This window comes from Triticum dicoccoides, chromosome 3B (genome assembly GCF_002162155.2).
Source record: "Triticum dicoccoides isolate Atlit2015 ecotype Zavitan chromosome 3B, WEW_v2.0, whole genome shotgun sequence".
Taxonomy (NCBI): Eukaryota; Viridiplantae; Streptophyta; class Magnoliopsida; order Poales; family Poaceae; genus Triticum; species Triticum dicoccoides.
Genome location: NC_041385.1, coordinates 525,227,532 through 525,234,374, shown reverse-complemented (window position 1 = coordinate 525,234,374; position 6,843 = coordinate 525,227,532).

Genomic DNA, 6,843 nt, shown 5'->3' with positions numbered 1-6,843 from the left:
CTCTCATGCTCAGCACATATTTAAGAGCACGCCGCAAATCTGGCCCCCTATACATCTGCTCGCCGGACCCTCATATGTTGTGCCGCACATTTACATACCTCAAATTCCGTTCCTCAAATCCATGCATGTCGATCATATAATACTCACATCTACATACCTCAAATTCCGTTCCTCAAATCCATGCATGTCGATCATATAATACAAATTGTGTGAATTCAAAAGTTTAAAACAAAGCAAAGCAAATCATAGTTGAACAACCTAGACATGTCAAAATGAAATCAATGTCCGAGCGTGATGGATGGCCTCATATCACTGACCGGGCACCTACTCCAAGCAGAATACGTCGTGTTTCAGGCGGAATACGTCGTGCTCCAGACGGAATGCGTCATGCCCATGCTCATTCACGCCCGAACGAGCTACCGCGAGTCACATACATAAACCACTAGCATCCGCATGGGCGGAAAGCTCTCCGAAATGGCCAGTCGCCTTGAATTCTCCTCTGTCCCAATGGGGTTGGACAGCGTAATCCACGTTGGCGCTCGGATAGAAGGGGTGTGGGGATCCGGGCGCGACGGAGGGGATAGCTGCTACACTATGTCCGAACCTCCCTGCGCCGCCGCCGCCTCCCTCTCTCGCTGTCGGCGCCGCCGCAACTTCGGGCGACGTTCTCTACATTGCAAGTCGCAGCTGACGAAGGGACGCCGACGAACGAGGTGGGTTGCGTCTCTGTCGCGGCGGTCTGGGTCGTGTTGGACAACATCTCTGGTGGTGGATCGGGACAGAGGGTGAGGATTGGGAGCAATGGTGGAGGACGGTGAGGGTCCGGGCGCGGGAAATGTTGGAGGGCAGTGGGAGGAGGAGCAAGAGTTTGGTGGATCTGGTGCAATTTTCGTTGGGTCGGGCTGTCGGGTCCGATGTGGCAGGCGTGCCTGGGCGTGCCTGGGCGCCCCCATACCCGCCCTATATTTGGGCTGGATATGAGGGTGCCGGCCAGCCCGGGCATTTGAGGCCCATTTAAGGAGCCCGTCTGGGTCGAAAAATCGTGACCGTTCAGTGACCGGGCGGCCGCCCGGGTATATGAGGCGGGTTTGAGGCACCCGGCTGTAGATGCTCTGAGGCTTATATGAACACGCCTGGACGCGTTCTATCGCGTCGGACACAACATGCATGACACACCATAAATTGCACAAATTTCCTCATTCACTCAGGCCCTCCCCTAGCTTTGCCGCTGTCCTGATCCCTCAATGTCATCAGGATCTCGATGAACCTCCTCCTCAGCCGTCTCACTGCCCCGAACGCCGCCATGGTATGCCTGGCTATTCTCGGATCGCACCTTGTCCTCTATATGTTCGACAAATTGTTTGAGTAGTTTTTTGTGTGAAAACGATGGACTCATATGGTTTGTCGGATGAGGAGTATGGAAACACAGAGCTTGATGAGTTGATGCAAAATGATTTCTTCGATTCATCTGAGTCAGACGTAGATGTCTAGATGTTGATGATCATGAGCATCAAGGAGGGAATGGATATAGAGGCAAAGAACATTCTAAACTTTAAGGGTTAGATCAAAGGGAGAAGAGTTTTGAACCGGTATAGGGTTGTTGGAGCACAATTGCTCTATCAGGATTACTTTGATCCCAAACTAACATTCCTTGATATATGGTTTCGTTGGCACTTATGTATGCGCAAACCCTTGTTCTTATGCGTGGTGGGGGAGTGAATGTGCATGATTCCTACTTCAAGCTCACCAGGGATTGATAACCCACAAGTATAGGGGATCATTTGTAGCCCTTTTTTGATAAATAAGGGTGTCGAACCCAACGAGGAGCTAAAGGTAGAACGAATATTCCCTCATGTTCTATCGACCACCGGTACAACTCTACGCATACTTAAAGTTTGCTTTACCTAGAACAAGAATAAAACTAGAAGTACTTTGAAGGATAGGTTTGCAAGATAATAAAGAACGTGAAAATAAAAGTTATGTGATGTTTTAGTAAAAGTACAATTTTGTAAAGAGACTGTGGAAAAGTGGTGATAGGATTTGCGGAATTGTCCATAGGCAATTGATAACTAGACCGGTACTCATTTTTGCAATTTTATATGAGGGGGAGGCATGAGTTAACACACTTTCCTTACTTGGATCATATGCACTTATGGTTGGAACTCTAGCAAACATCCGCAACTACCAAAGATCATTAACGTAAAACCGAACCATAGCATGAAGTATCAAGTCCTCTTTACTCCCATGCGCCATAACCCCCAAACTCGGGTATGTGCTTCTGTCACTCACGCCACCCACCATAAGAGAACCATGAACATATTGTAACACCCTACAACGGGGACCCCTCACGTTTGGGCGAGACGAAGGGCACCTTAGGACAGCACCATAATAAAAGATACACTCAGACCAACCAAGATAACGATTAACCCATAGGACAAAATAAATCTACTCAAATATCATAGGATGGCAACATAGCATTGGATAATAATATGAAGCATAAAGCACCATGTTCAAGTAGAGGGTACATCGAGTTGCGGGAGAGTGGACCGATGAATATAGATGGGGGAAGGTGATGGAGTTGCTGGAGTAGCTCGCCGTCACACGATATTGCCCCGGCGACATTCCGGCGCCACTAGGAGAGAGGGGAGAGAGCCTCCATCCTTCTTCTTCTTTCTTGCCCTCCCCCCACTAGATGGGAGGAGAGTTCCCCCTACGGTCCATGGTTGCCATGGCGATGGAGGGGCGGGAGCCCCTCCGAGATTGGATCTCCCTGTCTGTTCTCTTCTGTTTCATGTTCCTATTTTCTAGCCAAAAACCGTTTCTTATATTCCCGGAGATCCATAACTTCGATTGCGCTGAGATTTTGGCATGTTTTTTTTCTGGATATAAGCTTCCTTGCGCCCAAAGTAGAGCTCCAACCGACTTACGAGGAGGGCACAACCCACCACCATGCGCCTGGGCTGCCTAGCATGCCCAGGTGTCTTGTGGTGGTTGTGGGCCCTATTTGTGATGATTCCACCTCCCCAAAATCACAAATATTCCAAAAATAATTCTCCATAAATTTTTATCATGTTTGGACTTTGTTTGATATGGATATTCTGCGAAACAAAAAACATGCAACAAATAGGAACTGGCACTAGCCACTGGATCAATAGGTTAGTCCAATAAATCATATAAAATGTTGCCAACAATATGTGAAAGTTGTATAATATTGACATGAAACAATAAAAAATAGATACGATGGAGACATATCAGCATTCCCAAGCTTAATTCATGTTCGTCATCGAGTAGGTAAATGATAAAATAGATAATTTTTTATGTGGAATGCTACATAGCATAATCTTGATCATATTTCTAATCATGGAATGAATATTAAGACACAAGTGATTCAAAGCAATAGTCTATAATTTGACATAAGGACATCAATACTCAGGCATCCCAACAAACAATCATGTCTTCCAAAATATCAATGCTAAAGAACGCTATCCCTACAAAATCATATAGTCTTATCATGCTCCATCTTAACACAAAGTATTTATCATGTACTACCCCGGTGTTAGCCAAGCAATTGGTTCATACTTTTTAACGCGCTTCAGCTTTTCCAACCCTCACGTAATACATGAGCATAAGCCCTGTATATATCACTATAGGTGGAATAGAGTATGATGATAGGGGTAAATTTGGAGAAGATAAAAAGTAAGAAAGTCTCACATCGCCGCGGCTAACCAACGGGCTATGGAGATGCCCATCAATTGATATCAATGCGACGAGTAGGTATTGCCATGCAACTGATGCACTAAGAGCTATAAGTGTATGAAAGCTCAACATGAAAACTAAGTGGGTGCGCATCTAACTCTATAATGAAAAATTCCCACTAGTATATGAAAGTAACAACATATGAGACTCTCTATATGAAAAATATGGTTCTACGCTCAAGCACAAGTGTGGTATTTGCATGCCCCTTCTCTCTTTTTCTCTCTTTTTCTCTTTTTCCTTTTTTCTTGGGCTATTTTTGGCCTCACTTTTTTTCTTTTAGTCCGGAGTCCCATCCCGAATTGTGGGCGAATCATAGTCTCCATCATCCCTTCCTCACTGGGACATGCTCTAATAATGAATAATGATGATCATTGCACTTCTATTTACTTACAACTCAAAAGAAATAAAAATTACAACTCGATACCTAGAATAAAGTATGACTCTATAAGAATGCCTCTAGCAGTGTACCAGGATGTGCGATGATCTAGTGTAGCAAAGATATCATAACATAGACAAGCCATGGAAATATCATGCTATCTATCTTACGATCATGCAAAGCAATATGACAATGGATGCTCAAGTCATCAAAATGGAAGCGATGAAAGTTCCATGGCAATATATCTCGGAATGGCTATGGAAATGCCATAATAGGTGGGTATGGTGGCTGTTTTGAGAAAGATATAATAAGGCTTATGTGTAATAGAGCATATCATATCATGGGGTTTGGATGCACCGGCGAAGTTTGCACCACGTCTCTAGGTGAGAAAGGGCAATGCACCGTACCAAAGAGGCTAGCAAATTTCGGAAAGGTAAGAGTGCGTATAATCTATGGACTCACATTAGTCATAAAGAACTCATATACTTATTGCAAAAGTTTATTAGCCCTTGAAGCAAAGTACTATTACGCATGCACCTAGGGGGGAGGTTGGTAGGAGTTAACCATCCTGCACCCCCAACCTCTACGCAAAGGAAGACAATCAATAATGAATCATGCTTCAACTTCATAGCATAACGAGGGACTATACGTGCATGCTTCAGGAATCACAAACAGTAACACCAATATCTTACTAAACACGATCATCCACTAGTACCTCCCACACATTCCATCTCTATATCGCAAAAGTATTGCAAGGAATCAAACATATCATATTCAGTGATCCACAAGTTTTATGTAGGATTTTATGACTAACGATGCAATTGACCAATTCCTGTTGACTTTCTAAGTAGATATAAGTGAAGCACGAGAGTTTAATTCTTTCTACAAAATACCATGCTCTAATAAATGTAAGTGAAGCAAAAGAGAATTCTATAAATAACTGTTTTCTATGTGACGAGAAACAGGCAATCCAAACTTCAAATGATATAAGTGAAGCACATGATGCATTCTATAAAGCCATACTCAAAAGATATAAGTGAAGTGCAATGAGTATTCTATAAATCAACCATCGACTATCTCATACCAGCATGGTGCATAAAAGAAAAGTGAAAACTAAACAGAAAAGACGCTCCAAGATTTACACATATCACATGAACGAAACAAAGACGAAAACGTACCGATACTTGTTGAAGAAAGATGGGATGACTTCCGGGGCATCCCCAAGCTTAGACGCTTGAGTATCCTTGGATATTTACTTGGGGTGCCTTGGTCATCCCCAAGCTTGAACTCTTGCCTCTCCTTCTTCTCCTCATATCGATACCTCCTCGATCTTTGATCACTTCATCCACACAAAACTCAACAGAAAGCTCGATAAGACCTGTTACTATAATAAAGCAAATCACTACTTTAAGTACTATTGCAAACCCATTCATATTTTATTTTTGCATTATCCCTGCTGTATTATAACTTCTCCATGGTTTATACCATCTATAAAATTGATAGTTTCATCAAAACAAACAAAACAATGCATCAAAAACAGAATGTGTCTTAAACAGGACAATTTGTAGTAATCTGAACTTTGACCATACTTCTGTAACTCCAAAAATTCTGAAAAATTAGGACCAAACAAACAATTTGCATAGCAGTATTGTGTAAAAATTTCAAAAACTTTTGATTTCCAGAAAAAAAGTAAAATCATGCACTACCGCCAAAGTTTCTGTTTTTGCACCGCACATACCAACAAGCAATCTAATCATCCTAAAGGCCAATCTTGGCACATTATTTTTATAATACGATGGATTTGTGCAAGGGTATAATTTTTTTGTTGAAAAGTTTTTATAATCGAGATTCACAAAGTTTCCATGGGCATGAACAAAGTTCAAGGACGTCCCCCACTTCAATGGTGTTCGTCTTTCTCACTTTAACTTTTCTTTTTGTGAAGTTTTAAGTTCCCCTATGTATTTATTTTGTTTTTAAACTTTATAAAAGCACTCAAGCGAATAAAATGACTTCCTAAAACTTCCGGGTTGTCTCCCTGGCAGTTCTTTCTTTAAAAACATTAAGCTAGGTATAAAGTGCTCAAGTAATGGATCCACCTGGATCCCAAGGTATATCAAAGCCATTTTTAATTAACAATGATTTGACATTTAGTAGTGAGCACAAAGCAACATAAATCATGCAATGACGAAGTCTAAATCTCTTCCTATGCATCGACATGTCATAAAATAACAATTCATGCACATCAAGTAAAGGCCAATACATAGCATAAGCAGTTTCTTGCAATTTTATCTTGTTGGAAACATAGAGAGCGGAGATGTAGTTCCTCTCTCATAATAATTGCAACTAGGAGAAGCAAGCACATGCATATTATATTCAGCAAAATCATCATGTGCAATGGTAAAAGGCAACCCATCAACATAATCCTTAATAAGAGTAAACTTCTCCGATATAGTGCAGTTGGGAGAATTCAAAAAGATAATAGGACTATCATGTGTGGGTGCAATAGCAACAATTTCATTCTTAACATAAGGAACTATCACAAGTTCATCTCCATAAGCATAATTCATATTGGCATCTTGGCCACAAGCATAGCAAGCATCAAGTTAATCAAAAAGGGATATTTCAAATGAATCAATGGGATCATAGCATTTATCCTTCGGTAAGAACAAATGGACATTAAACAATGCATGAGTTGAAGAGTTACTCCCATC